The sequence below is a fragment of the Xenopus laevis genome, chromosome 4S, assembly GCF_017654675.1.
Source record: "Xenopus laevis strain J_2021 chromosome 4S, Xenopus_laevis_v10.1, whole genome shotgun sequence".
Taxonomy (NCBI): domain Eukaryota; kingdom Metazoa; phylum Chordata; class Amphibia; order Anura; family Pipidae; genus Xenopus; species Xenopus laevis.
In genome coordinates, this window is record NC_054378.1 from 102,183,588 (window position 1) to 102,210,529 (window position 26,942).

The window sequence follows — 26,942 nt, forward strand, 5'->3', positions numbered from 1 at the left end:
GTTCTGGGGTTTGTAGCTTGTCTGTTGAGGGACACATCTCTGGTTTCCACCTATACACACAATCCTGATTCTCTTTCCTTCCCTTTGCTCCTGGTTTATACCTTTCCTGTCATCACTGCATTCATCCAATGAATTTCATTAATTTTGTCTCCCCAACAGTCTATGTCCTTAACTCCACACTCACCACTTTGTTTCCTCTCTCTCTCATTCCTCACACCTCCCTCCCAATCCCTCTCCCCCCCTCTCTCTCTCAATCTCTGTCTCTCTGGCTTTTCAGTCAGGTCTGACCCACAATAATCTCTTTCCTCTGCTCTCCGTCAGTCTTGTAGAGCACTGCCTAAGCCTCTTCATTCTTTTTATTCCTCTATGTCTCCCATTTTACAGCTCATTCTCTCTTCAGAATACCCTAGTCTCTCCCATGCATCTCCTGTGTAGTCTCCTTTACTTGTAAATGAATAGACTGTAATCATGTCATTTTTACATTTCATCCTGTTTTATTAATCCTACTTCCCACCCTTCTTTTTCTGCTTTCTCATTCTGTCTTTTCACCAGCTTTCCCCATCCCCTGCCTCTCTTCATTCCTCCTCTCCGTGCTCTGCCACTCTCTCACTGTTTCCCTATATTCTCTCCTCCGTCCTCCTCCTCCTCCTTTGCTTGTTCCCCCTCCCTGTTATCTCCTCTGACTCGCTGTGTGGGTGCCTATCTGTTGGAGTAAGACAGCTGGGGAGATCTGGAAAGATTTCTGTCTGGGTGCCTGTCTCTGGCGCCGCAAGGGATGCAGCTCTGCTGGTGACACCATATAGGGGGAGAATTGGTGACAAGAAGAGCAAGGAAAGTGACAGGGACACCGGTTGCAAAGCGGACCAGCAGATCCTTCACACCAGAGAAGATCATGAGAGGAAGAACCATCTGATACAGACACTGGTAAACTGCATGCGTGTTTGGCACATTGTACAGATATGTCTGGTTGAAAAATATTCTGTGATTCATCTTGTTGTCTATCTATTGATCTCTCTAGCAATCTTTCATCTACTGTATCGTTCTATCATTCTATCTATCCATCAATCCATCATCTATCTTTATATAGCTCTGCCTTATGCCATAGTTCTTACATGTGCCACCTAAATACACGAGTATCCAGTAATACGTATGCCAGTGTTTATGCATCCATCTCCCAATATGCAGCATTTGTCCAAAAGAAAAAAAAAAAATCTTAGAACATATGGAGATATTGTATAAGCTTGGAAAACCGAAGAGCATGTAGTTCCATTTGTGTGTGCCTATACATGTCATTGTGCATTAATCTTGCATGGTGTGTGTGATTGTGTGTGTGTGCATATGTTATTGGCAACGCTTTCATCTGTATATCATGTTGCCATATGCCGTTCATTTATATAATAGCCTTGGTAATGAATGTGGGTCTGTGTGCGCTGATATGTAGAAGACTTCATTGTTTTAAGGTTTCATAGAGAATGTGTGCAATTACTGGGTCGGTCACTTGTTATGTGCTGGGTAGAAATGTCCATGTCTAAATATTTCCTTTGGTTTACATGGGACAGGATCTGCAGATTTGTGAGCTTTATGCCTGTTACTCTCTGTATGCCAGCAATATATAGAAGTAGTCTTTTTATTTGTATAGCAGCAGATATTGAAAATCTGTAGGTTTAAATGCCTATGCATATGTGTTGCATTAGTTATGCCAGAGCATGTATGTATATACAGTGTACAAAGGGCACCTAGACTATTTAACACTCTTGTTCATACAATATGTGTGTGTTCTTCTAAAAAATATTTCTTGGTCCTTACATATGTGAAAGTTTGTGTACTCAGTACATACAGTATATGTGCAGTACTGTGAGTGGGAGTCAGTTAGGTGTTCTGGGGTGTCTGCACGTTAGTGCTGTTCTAGTATTGATTTGTGAATGCATGAACATATCCATGTATTTGATGCATGTGTGTACTTTTGTGTATGTTATGTGTTTGTGTGTATCACCACGTGTTTTGCTGGAACATGTGCCAGAAGCCAGATTTCATCTGCATTAAGTAATTCTGCATCTGTTCGTTTTAGTCTGTTTATACACTGTTGAATTTGCATTGTAAATCTTTGCCTGACCAGTTTTATGGTTGAATGTGTGTATGTACTGTGTGAATACTTTTCATATTTTAGAACTAAGTAGACTGATTGAAGCCTGGAGAAATGTGAATATGTATGAGCTGCAGAGGTCCTATCCACTACATGTTCTCATATCTCCTTTATATTGTTCATAGGATCTTCTTCCTTAGAGCTGTTCCTTCATACTGTTACAACAATGAAAACAACAAATTATCAAATAATGTGCATTTTACATGTTCCAATTTCCAATCGGTCCTTTCGTTGTATTGAGTAGCGATTGTTGCTTGCATTTTAGGCTTAAATACATTTCTTGTTTCTCTGCTTTGTCTGGAGTAATTTCTATAAAGTGTTGTAGAATGTATTGTACACAGGACTGAGGTTATGAATGGTTTGCTAATTCAGTCTGGGATAGTACATCATGTCCTGCATTCCTTGATACATGAAGTCCCTCAGTTTCTTTGCTTTAGATCATGGTTACTACCATTGGTCCACTGCTAAATGCATCAGTCCATGCATCACTACTATCCTTCCTTTTCCATTGAGAGACAAGTAGCAGATTTTTTATAGCCATTCATTCCCTAGTTTTTGTTATTTTTTACCATTGTAACCATTGTGGATCTTTTGATTTGTAATATGGTTAATGAATAAGGTCTGAATCTGGATCCCTAATGTGTGTAATATAACATAACAGGCAACATATAATAAAGGGCTAAAATGTGCATGAAAACATGTCAACATAGAGTCTTCCTATAGACAAAATGTAATCTGCAAATCGCCCATAAAATACCGCCGGAGATTATGTTATGCACTCTGTTACTGACTTGAAGTGTCTCATCACATCTGCAATATGGGACCTCATTGGCTTATTGTGGCCTTTACACTTACTAGCGTGCTTACTTAGTCCATTCTTAATATTACAATATTTTTTGTGATTGCTCCAGCAGAACATATTAAGCACATATGGGTAGAAAAGCTTGTATTATAAATTGCTTACTTACAGCACCAACCTATAGTTTCAGAATCTCTATAACAGTAGCAATTCAGGCCTTCAAAATTGTCCACAAGTTTTATTAGTGTTATTGAGTTTTATTAAGAGTGTCAGTGACACGGCACATGCTCAGTGGGCTTTGAGCAGCTGTTGAGAAGCTAAGCTTAGGGGTCCTCGCAAATCATCATCGCCTGTATAAACTGATGCTATAGGGCTGAAATGAAAATTTGAATTAACTACTGCTACTATCAGTTCTGCACTGTGGATTTTATATTCTATATATACATATACTGTATGTTGTGAGTTTTTCCCTAAGCTCTGGTAACTGATAGCAGCACAGAGCATTTGCTGTGAATCAGCAGAAAATAAAATAGGGAGGTACTGGGGGGGGGGATCTTCAGATCCACAGATCTTCACTGCTAAACAACTGTGGTTGCCTTGGGCTGGTACAGAATCCAAAAACATTATGTGCAGCATTTCTGGCCTTCTTCTTAGTTAAGCTTTAGTTCTCCTTTAAATGAGAACTAAACCCCCCACAATGTTAAGTCCCCACTTGGCCCCCTCTGTTTTCCCCACTCCCTGCCTCCCCCCTGCACAGTCTTACCCTAGAATTCTGACCCCTCTAGAACTAGTGACAGAGCCCACGGGCAACATCTTCTTCTCTTCGGTAATATTTGTGTCTTTTTCAGCACATGCGTAGTTGTTATGAGCTGGAAGATTGTTCCAACTGTGCATGTGCCAATACGCTGCTCATTTGATGAAGATGGCGTTCGTGAGCTCCGCTGCGCTCATTCTGCATGTGGGGGTCACTATTTCAGGAGAGGACAGAATTCTGTGGTAAAACTGTGCAGAGGGGAGGCAGGGAGGAGGGCCGTGTGGGGGGGGGGCAGTGGCGACTTAACATTGTGGGGGGTTTAGTTCTCCTTTAATGACTACAATGGGAATTCATCCATTAAATCTTCTTGCTCTTATGTCTAACCATTGGTGTGGACAATGTTTGCAATGATTGCTTTCAATGCCAATTTTGCATAATTTTTTTATTTTTTATTGAGGTTAGTTTTTTTTATGATTGTTCTTTCAAATAATTGTATTTACTTTTGTTCAGCTTTTTTGTAATTCAATAATGGCATCTTGTTCTTAAAACTGGATATGGGCATCCATCGCAGTTTGGTGTGATCTGGTGCTCCTCCTGAATCGATAAGTGCGGGTCTTTCTTGTGTTTACTGAAGATGAATGTCTCTCATTACTCCTAAAGAAGGATGTTTCTCACACTTTCCTGAAGAGAGTTGTTCCTTGTAGTTTTCTATTGATGCCTTTACCTTATAATTCTGCTAAAGGCTGAAAAGCTTCTGAGCTGCTGGAATAATAGGGCTGTAAACCCCTCAACATTTTCCTGGGGATAGATGTTCTTCAGACTAGATTTTTCTGAAATTTACTTTTGCTGGTTTTCAGTGTGTGTATTCCACCGAAGTATGTGTAACTCATACAATTTATACTTTGTCCATCATACTATACAGGTACCTAGAGTCTCAAATAATGCAATGGAGATATACAACTCTAATCCATCATGATGACAATACATACACTTGTGTGCAGATAGATAGACAAAAAAGTCCTTCCTTCATGCCACACTAGTTAGTGATATTCAGGTCACCAGCACAATGCCTATGATTATATTTTCTAAATTATGTCAAAAATTCTCTTGCCCTTGTTTATTGGATGTACACACTGTTGATAATGAAACATTCTCACAGCAAGTTGTCTTGTTATGTCAAACACTGCTACAGTAGATCTGCCCTAGTTAACAAAATCCACTGCTACTCATTATTTGTTGTCCGTACAATCCAAAATAGTATTACAGATATATTTTATTCCACTTTATTTTTGGGTAATCAACTTACTGATGTTAAATGTGTGTGTGTGTTGAAGATGGGTTTTCTGTTCTGTGGCCAGAACACTTTGCTAGACTTAATCATAAGCTATGCAGGCATTTCATACTGTACTGAATATTTTATATATTGTGAGAAGTCAACATCTCTCATGCGCATCTTAGTAGTAGATTGTATTAAAGGAGAATGAAACCCTTAGTAATAACTGAATCATCCTACAGAGCCTTCCATCCCTCTTACCAAACTGCATCACTTAGGACCCCCTAAATGCAACTGTTTCCCCTGCCTTGTTCTGTAAAGCAGTGTAGAGTTTGGCAAGAGCCATCTAATCATCTTATATTACAGGCCAATCTCATTTTCTGCTTGGAAATGTTCAACAACCCCTAAGCTTAGCTTCTCAACAGCTGTTCAGAGCCCACTGAGCATGTGAGTGTCGCAGACACTTTCTAAGATGGTGACCCCCTGCCACAAGTTTGAAGTCCTGAATCATTGCAGCTATTAACAAGCTGGAACTTTAGGCTGGTACAATAAGTTCATTATGTAAAATATAGCATTCTTAACCATATTCATTTTTAGGGTTTAGTTCTCCTTTAACAGTGGCTAAGGAAAATTATCATATAATGCTGTAGGGATGTAGTACCAATAGAAAATTTATGTAACTATAGGAATACAGTATCTATTAGAAATAAGTCTACAGCAACTGGACTTTCTTGAAAACGTTTCACCACTCAAGATGTTTCGTCAGTTCAACTGAGTAGTAGGGAATTCTCTGGCATTAAAGGAGAACTAAACCCCCCTGCTAAAGAGAGTCCCCATCTAATAGCCCCCATTGACCCTCCTACCCAATTCCTCCCTGCTTAGTCCACTATTTAAATAAGTGTTGCAGAAAGTCTCACAGACCTCCCCATGCAGAGTAGCGCAGTGGAGCTCAAAGGTGCCATCTTCGGTATCTGCCGATATGTTGGCTAAAGGACCAACGTTTTCATGCATTCGCATTTGGAGCTGTTTGCTATACATGTCTACTGCGCACTGGAAATAGCCAAAGGGAAGAAGAAGATCTGAAAGTGGCGCCCATGAGCTCCACTGCATTACTCTGCATGGGGAGGTCTGTGCGCCTTCTGCAACACTTTTTTTATATAGTGGACTATGCAGGGAGCAAGCGGGTCGGGGGCTGAATGGGGGCTATTAGATGGGGACTCTGTTCAGGGGGGGTTTAGTTCTCCTTTAAAACCCTTAAGGGCAATACAGCCTCTAACATCCAATCACAATGGATCTATTAAACTTATTCAGTTAGGTGTTGGTTGAATTCATAGAGGTGTGAAAATGCGAACCAGTCACATTATAAGTATGAGTATTATGATTCTCATTGAGGCATGTGCTCATTTTTCAACGTACATGACTGATAGTGTGAATTGTTGTGAAAGCACTGGGATAAGGATGTCATAGCAGAATTATGTTGCTTACTAGCTGTGTCGCTGTCACTCTACTCTGTTTAGAAATGGTTGTTGTGATTGGATGTTAGTGACGGTATTACCCTAAAAGGGGTTGTTCACCGTCAAACGCTTTTTTCAGTTCAGTTGGTTTCAGATTGTTCACCAGAAATAAAGACTTTTCCCAATTACTCCTATTTTCTTTATTGTATTTCTATTTGTATTTGTAAAGTTTTTCTAATATTGATGTGTAAAGTTTAATTTTTCCCTTTCTAAACCAGCTCTGGGGAGGAGGGGTCACCAACTCTACATTTAGTTGATACACTTGTTATCTTTAGCCCTGCTGAGTAGTGATGGGTGAATCTGACCGATTTTGCAGAAAATTTGCATTAAAATCTATTTGTCGTTCGATGCAGCACGTCAATTTTTTTGGTTGTGTGACAATTTTTTCCCCATTGAAGTCTATGGGCATCATATTTGAAGCAAAACGTAGCAAATCTAAATCCTATTTTATCATGTTAGTCAAGCAAAATAAACTTTAATTACACTGTAAAAAATTTTTTAATCTTGTTTCCTTCCTTCTGTGAATTAATAATTTATCATACAGCGTTTTATGTCTGGGTGACAGGTCCACTTTAAAGACAGCTGTTAGAACTAACACAATCGTCGCTAATATTCCAGAGATGCTGCTGAGCAATGTATCAACTAAATGTATTAATTAAATGTATCAAATTGTAACAGTTCAGAATCTGCTCTTGGATCACTGAGCTGTAGTCATGTGCGGGTCGAGAATTTCTCGATCTGCACCCGTCCCCTAACCCGCCCGCTCCCTAACCGCATCTGACCCGGGCCTGCTGCTCCCCTTTATTTATAGACCCGCATTCGACCCGTCCCCGCAGTGATGTCACAAAAGGGGCGGGCAGGCAGAAGTCTAGAAATTCCGGCACTGGAAGCCGGCAGTACTAGGTCGCGGGCGGGAAGAGCAGGAGAAGAGCTCGACCCGCAACCACCCGCGGCCTGCGCATTTTGTCCAGGGGTCGGGCTAAACCTGACCTCGGGTTGGCCTGCACATCTCTACTGAGCTGCAAAAAGATGGAAAGCTATTGAAAAAAAGCCATTGTTTATGGAGAACAACCTGAAAACTCACCTGAAATGTATATACTGTATGTTCTTCTGTGTTAACTATGGAAAAGTACAGTGTTGCCAAATGATTGTTTCCCTAGGGGCAGGACTGCTAGGACAGCAAGCTAATTTCTGGTGATTCCTAAGGCAGTGTAAACGGCCTGAGTTTTAGTCTTTTCCCATGTAACACAAGAAGGTATTTGTCCAGAGCCTGAGGAAGCAACAGTGAAAGTTGTGTCTTGTGGGAGAACTCAAAGAAAGCTCAAGTCTGGCAAGGGCACCCCCTGATGTATTTAACTAGATGAGGGTTATATATTAAGAATAGATGTTCAAGAAACATAGGACATTAAAATTATTTAGTGAACAGCCTTGGATCCACTGAAGACAGTAAACTTTTTATTACCCTGGGTGAATCATTCACCTGCATACTAAGGTGCATAGACTTCTCCTGGAAAATCAGCTAAGGAGGTGCCCTATAATTTACTATTGATGTAACCCAACTGTAACCAAAAAGCTGCTGCGTATACTGCTGCTATTGATTCTGAAGATTGATTCTATTGTGAACAGAGCCAGAATTTACATAGCGGGTGCCCCAAGGCCCACTGCCATTTGTCACCTCTGTCCCCTCCCCTTCATTCAGGCACATGCACAAATTTTCATCATCAATGCCCAGGCCATGGTGGCCTTTCCACAAATCCGGGCCTGATTGTGATGCCTGCATTTGTTTATTCCTGATAATATATTGTTAATTAATTGGTCAAGAACCACCAACACCCATCTGATTGATGTTGCACAAAACCAAGTATGCATGCCATTCCTCCACACTAAGGGGCAAATTTACTAAAGGGCGAATTGACTAACGCTGGCGAACCTCTTGTGCCAGACTTGCCTTCGCCACCTCAGACCAGGCAAAGTGCAATAGAGTAGATAGGAGTTCCTCAAAAAAAAATTAAACATTTTTCTAAGTCCCAAAAAACGCTGGCGACTTTTCAGTTTTTCAGGGTGATAGGCTGCAAAAGATCGTAACTTTTTTTTAGGGTACCCGGCTTCCCCCCAACATTTCCTTACATATGGCACATAAACTATACACTGGGCACATGTGTAGGGCATTATAACAACTTTATTTTATTAAGGTTCCCTGGGCTTGTGTAGTGTAATGTATTTGCTGAAACATATATGTCCATTCAACTTTAACTTCCTGCCGTATGCAAATTAGCCAACGCTAGCACAACTTCACTTTGGTTGCCGAATTAACGCTAATCCAACTTCGATTTGCTTGCCAAATTAACGCTAGCACAACTTTGCTTTGCTTGCCAAATTAACTCTAGAAAAACTTCCATCGCCATCGTTCGGTGTGCTGGACACAACTTCGCATTTAAGTGAATTAGCATTGTCCTGGCAAATTTTCGTCTGGTGAAGTGAGGTCGATGTGAGCGAAGCCGTCGCTGGCGCAATTTTGGAGGTAAAAATTGTCCCTAAGCAAACGCCTAAGCTTTAGTGTAAATTGTTAGTAGTGTATCTGCGGTTCTGCAAAGAATTAACCAAGAAGGGCCACATAATTCAAGTATTAGTGCTCAAAGTAAGAATCTAAGCAACCAGCACTAATGGTCTTTTTATGCAGGTGCCATAAATTCTAGATTTTATGGCATTTAAAGTGCTGATGCTTCCAATTGTGATTACAGTAGCAAACAATGGGTTCCTCGTGTTTATTATTAGGAGACCCTCTAGTATTCATATTATCACTGTTTTTGTCTGTTTCCATATGTTTATTTGTATTGATCCCTTTTTGTACAGTACTTTGGAACATGCCAGGGAAGTCTAATAGTCGAATAATAATATTCAGGCAGATGTTGTCTCAGAGGCGAGATATTGTTTAAACTCCACTGGAGGTTGACTTTCTTAGTGTTGAATATAGATGTCTCGCAGCAGGCTAGGGCTGAGCTATATCCCTAACAACGTAATGGAGGTTGATGTCACTAACTGCATAATGGGTAATGTACACTAAAAATAGATACAAACAAAGAACAGGCATTCTAAATGCCAGTACACACAGAACTCACACAAACAGGTACTTACATATGTAAAAGATAAATATATTAAAAAGGAAATCATTAAAAATAACCCAAACACATTTCAGTTATTAAGCATATGTTCGACTAGAGCTACACTTTAAAGGGATAGTGGCGCATTACAGATATTTCTTGGAACAAGCCAATATGACTTTGAAAATCTACCTGCCACTAATTTAAAGGAAAACTATGCTCCTAAAATGAATATTTAACCAAGAGACAGCAATATCATATTAAGTGGCCTATTAAATAACCTTACCAAACCGGCATAAAGATATCAATAAATACTACTCTTTTACATCTTTTAACTAAGCCACCATTTTATTCCCTGATATTCCCTGTGCTGCCTCAGAGATCCCCTGACCAGGTAACAGGAAGAAGTGTGGGAGTAAAGGGCAGGACTTTGTCCATTATTGGCTCATGTGACCTAACATGTATGGTTTATTTGTGTGTACCGTGAATCACAGTATCCCAGGGGACGGCCCTTATTTCTTAAAGGAGACCCAAACCCTTGCTAATAAAAACCCCTACTCTACATAAACCCCCTCCCTGCTCCCCCCAGCCTAGGTGGTACCTTTGGTTAATACACCTAACTCCTTAATTATCCAGATTCAGGGCATCGAAGTTCACAGACGCCATCTTCTTCTCTTCTGTAATTTTTCGGGTGCTTCTGCAATTTCTATGACTTTTGGCGGATGCAAAGTTGTTGCGAAACAGAAGATTGCTACAACTGAGCATGCGCTGTTACGCTTCTCTCTTCCTGAAAATGGTGGCTTTAAAATGACAATTTAGGATTACCCAATGGCACATACAATTTAAGTATTTTTTATGAAAAAAATCTATTTAGGTGAAGAAGGGTTTTATAAATGAGCTGTTTTATGTAATATATTTTTATAGTGTTACATACTGTTCAGGGGTATAGTTTTCCTTTAATATCCTCAAACTAACACCATGTCTCCCCAGCCCCCTGGTTGCTTACTCATCTCAACTAGCAACATCTCTTCTTCCAGCATTAACCCAATAGTGACACCTGGCTTACGAGGCACAAGACGTGATGGTCTTGAGGAAGAATTTAATGTAATGCCTCAGCCTATCAAGTTTTTGCCCTGCCCCCCCCCCTTCCAGCCCAAAATCTACTGGTAACATTAGTAGCAGAATAAGTGTCGCTGGTCAATGTGAGTAAAGGGGGACTTCCTGTGAGAATCTGGAATCAGTAATAGTGATGGGCAGGTCAGAGCCCTGCTTATAAACCTAAGCCACTGCCTTTATATCAGCTCCCAAATCCTGCAAGTCCTCCTCAATGTTTTAACCTACACCTGATGCTTTCCAGTGATGTCACAAATAGGAGTGTTTGGCATGATTATGTCACCAGAGGGGAGAGTTGTTGTGAGTGCAACACAAAAGAGGAGGCTCTAAGTCTGACCCTCCACCTCCCTAGACCCATGCCTGTGGCTCAGAGTCTTGCTCAGAACCCTCCTGACTTGCAAGTCATGAAGAAGGCTATGGCCAGATTTAATTCAATAAGAGTTATCACATGGATTATCATGCAAAAACTCCTGGACAAGATTCATTTCAGGGAGAAACAACTTTTCTCCAAATTCAGTTCCAGGTTTTTCCCCCAATAGAGTTTTCACTTGATAAACGGTGAGACAAGTTTGAATTGAATTGCATCTCAAATTGAATCTTGTCCATAAGTTTTCATGTGATAAACATTTTAACCTTTTTTCACTAAATTGAATCTGGCCCTTTATGGCTATGGATGGTCTTGGTTGTTGTAGTTTGCAGTTCTTACATGTATGCAAAACTTAGTACAGAGAATGGAAATAGAAAGATAAGCATTGTATTGACTATTCTTAACTGTCACATAGAACGTGATTCACTCACTATAGCTCACACAGCTTGATGTTCATAAAAGGGGCTTCCATGTAGGGTTGCCACCTGTCCAGGTTTTTACACCCGCCATCCCATTGGAAAATGTCTGCCCGGTTTTCAAAAGTCTGAAAACCAAGCAAGCCTGTTTCCTGCTTCTGGAGCGATTTGGCCACTCATGAGCTGCTGTCTCACTGACCCGCCCCTCTGTGCCACTGGCCCACCCCTCCACATTACCGACATGCCCCTTACATCATCAACCCAGTCTCTGACATCACTGGTGCCACCCCCTGTCCAGATTCTAAGGAAGGAAAAGGTGGCAACCCTACTTCCATGGTTACCTGTGCTAGCACAGGTATTTCACAGCAGCTGGGGTTGTCACCTGCCCAGTAATGAGGACCTTGTTATTAATAGGAAAGACATCTTAGAAAATTAGGAAGGGTGGAATTTTTTTCAGTTTAGGTGGCAACCCTGTCTCCATCTAAAAAACCAAGACAGCACCATATTGTAATGTATTCTATCTGTAAACTAGTATTGAAAATATTTTATCAAAACTACATAGCATGATGACAATTACATTAAAATGAGAATATTATTTAGGAGGGGGAAAGGTCATAAATAGTGATGAGTGAATCTGACCCAACGAAAAAATGCATGAATCTGTAAAAAAAAATTCGCAAAACGTATTGAGCCAATGGGCATCCAAAATTGTTTTCTCACTCCAAATGCATTAAAGTCAATGGGCCACTTTTATGTTTCAGTGACAATTTGCGGAAAGTTTGCGAACAAATTTGCAGATGGCAAAATGCGTAATTTCACCGGGAATCTATGCCTGGTGAAAAAAATCGCTCATCACTAGTCATACTTCCAAATGACAAACCCAAATGATTTTCTGGGTTTACACAGGCAGCATATGTACCCAACCACACCCCAACATATTCAAATAATGCTTTCAGGGCTCTAGAAATGATGAGGATCTCAACAGAGAAGAATCATTTCCCCCTGTAGGAACAACATTTTGTCACCCCCATAGGGCTTTAAACTGTTTTAATGGCTTCAACCAACTAACAGCTAATTATAGAGTGTCTCATGATTCATGCCCAGTACCAACATATCTGCATGAAGTTTTACACTTTAGAGAGGTTCAAAGTCCAATTCAAATATTTGAAAATACACATTTATACAAAGGTCAACAAACAGGTTTTCACTCCAAGTTCAAATTATGATCCATGCTTAATTATTCTAATCATCTCTCAACATAACCTCAGGCCTACTGCACACTTCATATTCTCTACAAGCATTTTTCTACCAGTGGAGAAGTGCCAAAACCAAGCCAAGCAGCCTGTCATTTTTTTTTAAATGTGAACCCCCGGTCAGCAGAAGCTAAATCCATATTCTACTTCCTGATCCCAAAGAGCAAAGCCAAAAAACACCAGCATTCCTCCATACATTCCTCCATATACAGTAAATAAACCCCTCTCTTCGCCCAGCTACAGCCTTTTCTGTATTTAGATAAAGAGCAACTCATTGTGCAGAGGGCTTCTCTGTGGGCTTCTGCAGTGGCGGAACTACCGGGGGAGCAGGGGGTGCGAGCGGGCCAGAGCCCGCACCCCCTCAGGGCCCCTCCGGCAGCCACTGACAAAGGCGGCCGTACGGAGGGGGGCGGGGCCCAGCTGCGCGTCACGCACCAGGGCCCACCCCCTCTAGTGACGCTACTGGGCTTCTGTTTTATTTGACTTTACTCTTTCGGATCAAGAAGAAGAGAAGAAGAATGTGGCTCAAAAAAATTGATATTGCAATTGCAGTAGTTTGGGAAAAACAAGGTGCCCCAGAATTACGGATGCACCGAATCCACTATTTTGGATTCAGCCGAACCCCTGAATCCTTCTGAAAGATTCGGCCGAATACAGAACCGAATCCTAGTTTGCATATGCAATTTAGGGATGGGAAGGGGAAAAAAATGTACCTCCTTTTTTTGTAACAAATAGTCAAGTGATTTCCCAACCCGCACCAAATTTGCATATGCAAATTAGGATTTGGATTCGGTTCAGCTTGGCAGAAGGATTCAGTCTAGCTGAAAAAGGCTGAATCCTGGCCGAATCCCGAACCGAATCCTGGCTTCGGTGCATCCCTACCCAGAATATATTGTGAATAACTCACCAAATAGTAACTGTGGTCCAGGTGCACCAGCCCCAGACCCCCAGCTTTAGGGAGCGGTATGGCACAGGATTTGAAGAAGAAGCACGGCTGACCAGCACTCAAACGAATCCACAGGACCAATAAAGATTAGTTAAAAAATATCTTTTATGTATACAAAGTAAAAAATGTATATTTGCATCTCCATCCGCCCTAAGCGTTTAATCATATTTTGTGAATTTTACCGAACACACCATATAGTCTTACCCGGTCATTTTCTATAAGATGAAGCTTATACCGTATATTCTTCTGACATTGAATATGTCCTATATATTGAGATTTGATCTCTTTGGCGAAATAACTGTTGTTATTAGTTGTAAGGAAGCACTGCCAAACCAGGTGCGATAAAATAAAGCCTGAGGGGCTCATTTGAAAGTATGGGCTTGAGCTGACAGCTGCAGGGTTCTATTTCTGACCTCTTCTCCTTTAAGTTCCTATTAGTTGACAGGCTGTATAGAGCTGTCATGTTACTGTAAAGAAAGTAGATTAAATTGTACTTTTGCATGCTCAGCACCAGGGACGCTATTACTACTCTTGCACATAGCAGTATCAATTACAGTTGCCTCTACAATGAAATCATTATCATTGAACATAAGAAATAAAGCTTTATTCTCATAATAATGTGCAGGGAGCAGCGCTAGTGAGTAAATGCACAGTAATCTTCACCCTGTTCCAGAAGCACACAATGTGAGTATAATTTGTGTTATAATATTAATCCATCAGCAAAATGGTACATTTAAAATATTTGATTTGCATTTAAATGGTATATCTTTTGCCGATCGTCTGCAACTTATATATTTCTTGGTAGCAAGTCTTATTTCATATAAGAGACATTTTCACCGTATGTTGAAAGTCATGAATGACATCTGACGTCTGTTTATTTCCACTTAAGAACTTAATCCATTGTATTCTAAATAGTTGTTGTGTTTATCGGCTGTAACATGAGAGCCCTATACCCCTACTGCACAACCCCCTGTTTACTTAGTAAATCCATAGTATTTATGTAAGCTCTTAAAGTAAACATGGACAATGTTGAGAAGAGCAGGATAACATTACATTATAATCATTTTTTTTTTGCTGTCACTGATCCTTTAATGTGCAATGACCTTAATTCTATGGTCGTATGTTAATAAGCTCTGAAAGAAATGCAAGTTAATGGGGAGGAGGGTTAAGCACTCGTTAACATATGGTGATAATCTCACAGGAGTAGTATTAGCTTGAACCGAAACTGTCACTGTTATAATAAATCCACTAAATTGTAGTGGAGACTTACTTCCTGACAAATAGATTTATTTTTTTTGCACAACGTATAGTTGGAATATAAATGGGTTATTAATGTAGTTTGTCAACCTAATTGCAATCTTTTTAACCATGCTGTGTGCAATCTTTTTAACCATCAGTGGTGCAGTGTAAATTGCTGATTCATGCTGGAATCAGCCAGTTAAAGCAGGTGAACTGTGTCAGTGACTCACAATATGAGTGTTTTGCAACTGCCAAAAAAATGTTTGGTTGAGGAACTCAAGTCACCGAGGAGTTCCATGACCATATAAAAGCACGAGGCTGAAGGCATACATACATACATACTCCGAGGGTTCTAATATCCACATATTTTCCAACAAGGAGTACTTTATTTATTATACACTAGCTTTATCGAGACAAAAATGACATCACTAAGCTATGTTCATAACTGATGACATCACTTAGAACTGTTTATAAGGATATCATTTACAAAGCGTGGATCCCTCTTCCAATTTACATTTAATTTACATTTAATTTTTGATCCTGCATGAAATTTATGCAAATTGGAGTGCAGACAGGCAGCTGACCTGCTTGTGTGTACATTTTGATTAAGTAGTACAAGACGAAACAGCACCACCTTCTTTTTAGAAATTAAAACGCCTTTATTGGAACCCTTTAGGGCATTACAGCAACGTTTCGGGTCACACCTGACCCTTTGTCAAGCTTAACTGACATTTTACAACACACCAATTTATACCCCCACCTCTCCACCTAGTGGTTGATACATAACATGTGATAGGTAACATATTAACCTTTTAAATATCTAACAATGTTTCCAACATATTAACCTTTTTAAATATCCAACACTGTTTCCAATAATGCAAAAGATAACACGATTCATGTGTAGCAAATCTGTGAAAAAAATACAAAGTAGAGACATAAAAATTATTAAAATATTTTGTATAAAGATAGTTTTATCTAAAAATAGGTTTCAGATCATATTCTTTGTTTAAACCTAGAGGGGCTAATGTTTCGAGTTTCCTAATCCAGGAAGCCTCCTTGAATAGTAACTCCTTGAGTCTATCACCCCCTCTACGTTTTGGTTCTACTACCTCAATGATCTGAAACCGCAATTGGTTCACATTATGTCCCAATGCATTAAAATGACCCGCAACTGCCTGCTCCTTTTTGCCAGTCCTAATCGCCGACTTATGTTCACGAATACGTTCCCGGACGGTTCTAGTTGTCTGGCCCACATACGCAAGCCCACATGGGCATTTGATAACATACACCGCGTAGGTGGAACTACAAGTGAACCGCCCGGGAATCTGAATTGGATTACCCTTCCTTGGATGGTATAGAAATTCGCCTTTTTGGACATTGGAGCAGCAGTTGCAGTCAAGACATGGAAAAGTTCCTTTTTTATTCCCATATTTCAAATCTACATTTTTCGTGCTCAAGTCAGATTTAACTAGTACTGAACCTAGATTCCTCCCTTTCTTATAGGCAATAACTGGGGGTCTCTTAAAGGCTTCAATTTGAGGAAAATTGTCTTTTAAAAGAGACCAATGGCCTCTTAAAATTTTTGCTATATGTCTACTTAAGACATTGTAGCGTGTCACAAATGCTACATGATTGCCAGTTTTTTTCTCTTTCTTTTCAAACATATCCACCCTACTTCTTGTTTTCATATCAGCACATTGTTTTTTCAAGAGGTCTTTTGGATATCCCCTTACTTGAAATTTCTGGCACATTTCTGATAGTCTCACTTCTACTTTATCATCCGCCGTAACTATCCGTTTGACCCTTGCCAACTGTGATTTGGGTAGAGCCTTTTTCAGCTGCGGCGGGTGAAAAGAGTTGAAATGTAGTAAAAGGTTACGATCTGTTGGTTTTACATATAAATCAGTGAGTAATCTGTTGTTTTGTTTATACACGAGCGTGTCTAGAAAGGGGATCTCGGTTTGACTAGAATTCAGTGTAAATCTGATTTGACCAAGAGCATTATTAATTTCCGAAACAAATGCACAACGTATAGTTGGAATATAAATGGGTTATTAATGTAGTTTGTCAACCTAATTGCAATCTTTTTAACCATGCTGTGTGCAATCTTTTTAACCATCAGTGGTGCAGTGTAAATTGCTGATTCATGCTGGAATCAGCCAGTTAAAGCAGGTGAACTGTGTCAGTGACTCACAATATGAGTGTTTTGCAACTGCCAAAAAAATGTTTGGTTGAGGAACTCAAGTCACCGAGGAGTTCCATGACCATATAAAAGCACGAGGCTGAAGGCATACATACATACATACTCCGAGGGTTCTAATATCCACATATTTTCCAACAAGGAGTACTTTATTTATTATACACTAGCTTTATCGAGACAAAAATGACATCACTAAGCTATGTTCATAACTGATGACATCACTTAGAACTGTTTATAAGGATATCATTTACAAAGCGCGGATCCCTCTTCCAATTTACATTTAATTTACATTTAATTTTTGATCCTGCATGAAATTTATGCAAATTGGAGTGCAGACAGGCAGCTGACCTGCTTGTGTGTACATTTTGATTAAGGACATTCTTGTTGCTTTGCCATTGTGTTATGATTCATATTCCTGTGTCAGGTCAGGCCAGACTTACCTCCACTGTTGACAATAACTGGTTCAATAACTGGTTCCTGTTCTTGTCTGACTGTAATAAATAGGCCCCAAGCCTAGCTGGTAAAACACCTGCCAAGGCCAGTAATTTGTAATACCCTTAAAAAAAGCACTTGAAAGAACTTACATTTTTTTTCAGGATTCTGGCCCCTTTTGCATCATTGTGTGTTGCTCCACCCCCTTTTGTTCCCGCCCCCCACCAGCCGTTAGATGTTTTTTTTTAGAAAAGGTGGCAACCCTAAATGTCATACAAATTACACACAGTGCTGCTTATATTGAAAGAAGAGACTCTCTGTCCCATAAACTATGCCCTAAAAAATGAATACTTAAATATTACCCTTTTACATCTCTTGCCTTGACCCACCATTTCCTGATGGTCCGTGTGGTGCCTCAGAAATCACCTGACTGCAGCTCTAACTGTAACAGGAAGAAGTGTGGAAGCAAAAGACAGAACTCTGAGGGGCTCATTTATAAACACTGGGCATATTTGTTTGTGGGCAGTAACCCGTAGCAACCAATCAGTGATTGGCCTTTTTCAACCAGCTGTTATTTTAGCTATGAATGCAGGGGTTTGATTGGTTGCCACAGGTTAATGCCCATGGGGAAATTTGCCCAGTGTTTATAAATAAACCCCTGTCAGTTAGGTGGATGACCCTTATTTTTTAAAGTGGCAATATTCTGTTTAGAATTACCCATTGACACATACTACTAAAAAAAAGTATATTATTATGAAAATTGTTCATTTGCATGATGCAGTTTTTACATTGTTTGGGGGGTATAGTATTTCGTAAAACAAGGCCCGGATTTGCGGCGAGGCCTCAAACGCCCGGGCCTAGGGCGACATCAATTAAGGGACGGCATGTCGTCCAGCCGCACGAGCAATGTTCTTGCCGGAGCACTAGCGCCGAAAGGCTAATGCTCCAGAATCAGGCTGACAGGATGCACATGTGCACTATCCATAGCAACCAATCAGTGATTGTCTTTTTTCAACCAGCTGCTGGTTTAGCTATGAATGCACGGGTTTCATTGGTTGCCACAGGTTAATGCCCATTGGCCTCAAACGCCCGGGAGGGGACGATGAAGGACGCTGGCCTCCGGGCGCCCTCAGGGTAAATCCGGCCCTGCCTTAAACACAATATGAAACTGATAAATGGACTCTGGGAGTAGATAAATGGAAATATTAAGATCAAAACAAAAGCCAGGAGTAAAGGCAAAACCTACAAGCATTGCTAGCAACATGTTTATAAGTATTTCTATTAATATGATGTACCTACACCTACTAGTATTTACTTTACACAAAAGGAAAAAGTTGCCATTTCCCTCCCTTTAATCTTTAAGATCTTAAAATACTCTCACAGAATATTGTTAGCGTGGGTACAGGATAATCAGATTCATTTCTAATCTCTGATCCAGAATCCAGAACAATACAATTTCCATATACAGGTATGAGCAGTCACAGTTCAGTGAGCTAATAGACACTTCCATCCATTAACTTTCTGGCTGTGCGTTGAGCTCACTGTACATACATTTAGTAACAGAGAGACCTTGTCATAGCATAACGCTGAATCTCTCTATCACATTGTTATATTCACTCTGCTAAATCTCATTGATGGAGCTTTGAGATCACACAGTGTATTACTCAACAAGCAGTGCAATTTCAGTGCACATGAGCGCTATACTTTTGCTGACACCACATTAAGGTCACTGTACATTAAATCACTGATTCCTTCCACATTAGAAATACTCTAACAAATATGTTGCCAGGCAACAAGAGCCTCACACTGCTTTTGGGGGTCTTGTTAGCTAGGGTGGAGGATTTTCCAGTTCCCATGGAAACACGATTATACATACATGTATATATTCCTGAGGGGATCTGTTGCTGAATTTATAAGAGCCACATTGTAGGGTATTAATTCTTTATTTTCCATTAGAGTATGGTACTTTCCGGCACATTTCATTAGATTAGGTGTATGAGTCAGGTAAGATTTTAGATCTACCGCATTTGCTCTCATTTGCCAGTTACAACTGCCATTATAAAGCATGACCTGACTCTGAGGCAAAGAATACCAAGTGTATTTAGAGTATTTATGGATTAGGTTTAGAATGATCTATTATCCTCAGAATAGTTATTAAACTATTAGGGTGTACCTTATTGTAGGGACAGAATACCCTTTGAGCTTCAAACTTGACAGTGTTCCATGGAAACTTACCAGAGGTCCACAAAACTATAGAGGTCTTGGTATCAGTGGCAGGGTCTCTAATATGTTTTATTGTGTAACTCTGTACAAAACCTAGACATTTATGGGACACTTTGCACAATTCCATAAGAACCAAACTGACAAGGAATGCTCTATGAAACAAATGAGGATCATTTATCAACACTGGGCAAATTTGCCCATGGGCAGTAACCCATGGCGACCAATCGGATTTCTGCATTCATTGTTCTACTTGCAGCTGGCTTTAACAAGCTAATCACTGATTGGCTGCTATAGATAACTGCCCATGGGCAAATTTGCCCAGTCTTGATAAATGAGACCAACTGTGTGTTGGCAATGAAAGGGATTACATTTTTATGCATGCCCACGAAAGTCTCCCATTACTAGCTGTTATATAGGGAATGTTCTTATTTATTGGTTGAATGTTACAAAGGTGTGAAGACAGCAGTCAGTTTCATTGGCACCGTTACTGCTCAAATGATATGGATTAGTACCCAGTAAATGTATGATTTCTGTCAGATTTCAAAGAAAACTTTGGGTGTCTCAACCTTAAAGGGGAACTCCAGCTTCCAAACCAAAATTTGATAAAGAGGCCGGATTCGCCGTATCCAGCTTGCTTGTTTGCAGATACAGTTCCAGAACACTACGTTTTAGATTTGCGGCGCTGCTCTCCTAGTTCCGTTTATCTTCATCTCAAACACAGTTTTGAAACTCAGTTTTGATAGCTAATTTGGGAGATCTGCAGGATTTTAGGTTTGGAGATAAACCTACTGTAACAAAGGCAAAGACAAACCTAAAGTGATCTCAAAAGCTTGCAGGATATTATTTAAACACTTCTTGCTTTGCTTCTCTACTTGCTTTGTAATTGATGGTAACTAACCCAGCAAAATACCCATGTTGAAGGCATAACGATCCTATTGATTTTTATGTTTAATTGTATTTTAGGGATGATCTCCACGCTAAGGAAATTTATTCTCTATGTGATTATTAAACAAATCACTTTTTCTCATGGCAAAAACAGTATACATGTTATACATTTTCATTTGCCTCATATATGGAATTCATAACCGTGGCAAAATATAATAAAAGGTACAAAGTTGTACATGACTAATCACCTGTAGCAACCAATCAGCAGGTAGCATGTCCTGTTTTTTTATTGGTTGGTTTGGGTTACTGGGTAAACTTTCACTACATAAGGAGGATAGATTTTTGATTTTTTTTTCATCTAAAAGTATTTCTCCATCAGTGTTTCTGATATTTAGGACAATTAATGGACCATGTATGCAGAATTTAAAGGGGAACTTTGGCTTCCAAACCAAAATTTGATAAAGAGGCCCACATAACACACAGAAACCCCTAATAAATCCATCACCATTACCTGTTTCTTCAAAAAGTATAAATAAATGCCATTTTCTATGCTGAAATCCAGCTGCTTAACAGTTCTTCTCGTTCTGCATCATTTGAAATCCTGGCAGGGAAGGAGGGACTGAACACTGATTTTACTAAACTGCTCCACAGTTTACACAGCTTACTGATACAAAGTAACAGTAGTCAGCCAGCTCAGCAAAGTAGTCAGACAGATCAGCAGGGGGCTAGGCTTAAGAAACTGTCAGAAATCATTAAAAATCATATTTTTTTAAATGATGTATAGTTTAAAGTTGCTTGAAATTATGTTTACTTTTCGAAAAGCTCAAGTAATGTTTTTCTGGAGTTCCCCTTTAAGCTGGAGAAACATTAAACCATGGTGAGTTGAATTTATATTTTTAGCAGAGGCAAATAGCATGGCAAATGCATATGACCTAAACCTGTATTACTGATGGTTTACAGCTAACGTCACACTTTGCTGCACTGAGCTCTAGTACCAATTTTTCAATAATAGTAATCCGTCACAATATCAGAAAGTTCTTGAGCATAACATGTAACCCTTCATTTAAGCATTTAAGCTATAGTAGTAAAACTGCATCTGCAGTCTCTGGAAACCAAGCAGGGGAGAAGAATGACATTTGGGAAGGATACCAATTCGGGGCGGTTCTGCTTTACAAACCTTAATAATTCTTGACACTATTCTTGTCATGAATTTAAGTATGCCAAATAATATGCAAAAGGTCCCCCAAGGTCCCATGTGAAACAAAAGAAAGTACTTAATACGTGTTTAATCAGTCCACTGACTCATTTATAACTTGGAATTGATCATCTTGAGCAAATGGTGTCCCAAATTTCTATCCCAGGTCATTCTCATCCAATAAAATAAAGAAAATCATTAGGGAGGACAGAGGAGTCTATATAAATCCAAACATATTTGACTGAATGAAATAATACCTGGTATTTCCTTTCAAAGTAAAATGGGGGAAATTTGGATTATCTTGTTATTGCTTAGTTATTTCTCACTTTTTCTAAACTTCGTTTTGTGTAGAAGGATATTACAGCAAGACATTTGTAGACATGTCACCACAGTACAAAGAACACCAATGTATTTAATGTACAGTATAATGTAGTTTGGTATTGAGTACAGTCTAAAACATTTAAGATGAGTAAACTCCATAGTGCTCATATGGAAGCCTCGTGATTGAGCAATGCTATTCTTGCATATTGAGATTTTATGTAAATTTCAAGAGGACATGAGAACCTATTATATGGTGAATAAAGTACCCCCTCTTGTAAATTATAATGATATTATAAGTTACAAATGAGTTTCATGACCATATTAAAACACGAGGCAGAAGGCCGAGTGTTTTTATACAGGTCATGGAACTCCGAGGTAACTTCTAATATCCTCATAATTTTCAGTGAGTCATGTGACAGAAATGACATCACTACTCACCATTTCTAACTGATGACATCAGTACTCACCATTTATAAGGATATAATTTACAAGATATTCATGGCTTTTGTGTATTTTAAACTAATAATGCCAGTCTGGAGCAGTGTCGGACTGGGGGTGCTGGGCCCACGGGGCTACCGCATCAGGACCCTCGCCACCCCCAGGGGTCTCCTGCCAAAGCTGCAAATCCCCCTCTGTTGCGCTTACTACCCCCTGCCAGGTCACCAGGAGAGTCATAGGAGCTACCGGCTTTAGAAAGTGGGTGTGGGCCGCCAGGATCCATAAGAGCTGGGGCCCACCTGTTTTTTTCCCCACTGCCTCATGGCCCAGTCCAACCATGGTCTTCAGGCGATCTGTTTGGAAGTGTTTGATGATATAGTCCAACCATTAGTCAATCAGATCATTTGGGGAATTACAAATAGGCATTCAGATCCACTTGTATGTGAGGAATCTGCAAGTTCAGTGAGTCTGATGCTATTCAGTCTTATTTGGCAAAATTAATGCAACTGCATGAACGTTTCAATGCAAATCATACACAAATTTGCGGAAGTACACCTGACGTGGTGTTTTGCATGAAAGTGATGTCTGTGACTGAGACTTTAATGCGCCCTTTGACACCGAAGCTAAAGGGAAACCTGGAGCTACTGCATGGGCAGGACTTCTATAGCTCAGGCTTTTGGTATATCTATTAATGTAACCAATATATGTTTTTGTCCCTCCATCAAGCATAAACATCAGCAGGGCTGTTGATAATGTTCGTAAATGATGAGTTTGCTATCACTGAATGACCAGATCAGTCCGATTTGTCCCACTACTTGTGTTGTTATGCAAGGCAAGGATCCACTCAATTGGACTCAGTCAGATGAGCAGATTTTGCTGTTTATAACCATCTTCATAGATTTATTAAATAACAGTTGTGACTGTCACCCTGCTATAGAAGTCCTTTGGGTAATATTCATTAAATTAGCATTCTCTCATATGAAGTCTGGGTGCCAGTGTAGTCTCTTTGACCCTCATAACAACGCCAACCTCATGGCTTAAGAGCCCAGGGAATGTTTGCAGCTCAAAGGTTAATCGAAACAACTGCCAAATGCAATTGAAACTGAAGAAAATATGCTGTATGTGTGAAACAACAGGCTCTGCAAAATGAAATTCATGTATCCAGCTTTGCTTGTTGCAGATACAGTTCCAGAACACTACGTTTTAGATTTGCGGCGCTGCTCTCCTAGTTCAGTTTATCTTCATCTCAAACACAGTTTTGAAACTCAGTTTTGATAGCTAATTTGGGAGATCTGCAGGATTTTAGGTTTGGAGATAAACCTACTGTAACAAAGGCAAAGAGAAACCTAAAGTGATCTCAAAAGCTTGCAGGATATTATTTAAACACTTCTTCGTTCTTGGCCGGTAGGCTTTGTTTCTCTACTTGCTTTGTAATTGATGGTAACTAACCCAGCAAAATACCCATGTTGAAGGCATAACAATCCTATTGATTTTTATGTTAAATGTGTTTAAATGTATTTTAAAGATGATCTCCACGCTATGGAAATTTGTTCTCTATATGCATATTAAACAAATCACTTTACTCATGGCAAAAACAGTTATATAAATGTACATTTTCATTTGCCTCATATAAGGAATTCATAACCCTGGCAAAATATAATAAAAGGTGCAAAGTTGTGCATGAATAATCACCTGTAGCAACCAATCAGCAGGTAGCATTTCCTGTTTTTTTATTGGTTGGTTTGGGTTACTGGGTAAACTTTCAATACATAAGGGGGATAGATTTTTGATTTTTTTTTTCATCTAAAAGTATTTCTCCATCAGTGTTTCTGATATTTAGGACAATTAATGGACCATTTTTGCAGAGTTCTTAGCTTTATGGGGCCACTGTGTTTAGAGAATTTGCAAGGTTATCTGTGCCAAAGAGATAAACATGTTTTATTGGAGATTGGGCACAATGGGTCAGTGCCTCCAGTCATCAGGAGGGTTCAATTTTGATGAGCAGGGATGCAATCACGGAGAAATAAGAGGTGCACATTTTCACTCATGCATTTGCACTCCTGCTCATCTTCCATTTAAAGGGGTTGTCCACCTTCCAAACACTTTTTTTCAGTTGAGTTGTTTTCAGATTGTTCACTATAAATAAAGACTTTTTTTCAATTGCTTTCCAACTTTTATTTTTTACCGTTTTTCCAGAATTTATAGGGGAACTTTGGCTTCCAAACCAAAATTTGATAAAGAGGCCCACATAACACAGAAACCCCTAATATACCAATCACAATTACTTGTTTTCTTCAAAAGTATGAATAAATGCCATTTTCTATGCTGAAATCCAGCAGTTTTTCTCTTTCTGCATAATTTGAAATCCTGGCAGAGGACAGGTGGCTGCTGATACAAAGCAACAGTAGTCAGCCCGCTCAGCAAAGTAGTCAGACAGATCAGCAAAGTAGTCAGCCAGCTCAACAAAGTAGTCAGACAGATCAGCAAAGTAGTCAGACAGATCAGCAGAAGAGCAGGGGGCTAGGCTTAGGGAACTGTTCCAAACCATTAAAAAATGTATGCATATTGCAAAGTTGCTTGAATTTATATTTACTTTTCAAAAAGCTTAAGTCATGTTTGTGTGGAGTTCCCCTTTAAGTATAAAGTTTAATGTTCCTGTCTTTAGTGTCTCCGTCTGGCAGCTCAGTGATCCAGGAGCATCTGAACTGTTACAATTTGCAGCAATTAATTGATACAATTAGTCGATACATTTCTTGGCAGTAGCTGTGGAATATTAGCAAATATTGTATCAGTTCTAACTGTTGCCTTTAATGAAACTTTACACTTCAATATTAGAAAATACAGTCACAAATAGAAAATAGAAAGTAATTGAGAAAAGTCTTTATTTCTGGTGAACTATCTAAAACCAACTGAACTGGAAAAAGTTGTGAAGGCTAACAGTCCCTATAATATTATGTCCTCTGGTTCCTCCACATTCTAAACCTAAGTGCATATCTACAACCCACCTACCTCCTGCCTTTATGTTTATATGGCCATACTGCATAATAAAACAAGCTCCATTCTGTAGTAAAGAGAGTTGCTTGCACCTATGGGTGCCTGCCCCGAATTACAGAGACGAAAGGTGCAAATTGCAACAACATGCCCCGTCGTCATAAATGAATTCCAGTGTTTTCTTTTTGCAAATAGAAAGCCTAAGTTGTACGCCAGTCGCAGCTGGGCCCTGGGGTGACTCGTACTTTATGACTTTCCCATGTCTGAGAGATTTTCCTTCATATGATCTGCTGCTAAACTAAACATGAATTCTATCATTTGTTTTATGGTCATGTTGCCCCTGGGCACTAGCATGTCGTTTCTAAACAAGTTTTTATTATGGTGCCTCTACAAATGATATTGTACCATGGCAGTACCCACTAATTAAAAATAATTAAAAAAAAAAAAAAAAAAAAAGATGCTGATAAAACATTTATAGGGAAAAAAGTAGAAAGGAACCATTTCCTTATAAATAGTAGATATTTCTCATATAATATAAATGGCTGTATTAAACATGCAGATCAAGAATATTCTTGGGGCTAATGCACTTTTTGTGTAGAGTGGATGTTTTTAGATGTAAAGGACCATTCAGGCATAAAATGCAATTTCTGAATTGCTTTTAAAATGCTTATTGTTCTGCTAGTCTATAAAGCCTGTTAAGTGTATATCTCTAGAGCGTGGCCCAGTAATGTTATGTATTTAGCACACAGTTTAGTTTATATAAAGCATTTCTTCATAGGAACTCACTGAAATTCTGATTCATTTTTCCTTTTTCCAATTTTTATCTGTTAGGGAATCAAGATAATTTGGTCATTCTGTGTCGTAGACCAAAGACTGGATGCTTTGGGTTTTTTTTTTTGTAATTTAAGGGACTGTTAAAAGTTTTTAAATATTTAATGTTTGGGATATCCCCTCTTTCCTTTTGATATTGTAACTGTCCTTTATCATAACCAGTAGCTGAATCATTTGATATTTTAGATCTGGATCACTACGATTTATAAAGTTTGCTATATATAAGAACATTTCAGTATTATTAGGAAACCTAATTTCAGCCATTGGCCTAATAATAAACTAATAACCTTCCCGATATCGATTGGGAAGACCCATTGGAAGGCCCCATACAAAGGCAAATAAGCTGCCGAATTGGTCTAAAGGACCGTTATTGGCAGCTTTAATCTAACACGTATGGCCACTATGAGTTAAGAAAATCGTTGGTAGAGAAGGACCTGAAGAACTTGGGAGGGAAGGGGTTATTTTGGAGGAGAAGGACCTGAAGGGCCTGGAGGAAATAAATGGCAGT

General features: G+C 39.4%; 1 protein-coding gene across 1 annotated transcript in view; it reads left to right on the forward strand.

Annotated features, from left to right (window-relative positions):
* The first annotated feature begins 250 nt into the window (after window positions 1-250).
* Window positions 251-26,942, forward strand: part of elfn2.S (extracellular leucine-rich repeat and fibronectin type III domain containing 2 S homeolog) — a 46,917-nt gene continuing 20,225 nt past the window's right edge. The window contains exon 1 of the mRNA XM_018261265.2: window positions 251-924. The gene's annotated coding sequence lies outside the window, so the exon portion shown is untranslated. The remainder of the gene's footprint in view (window positions 925-26,942) is intronic.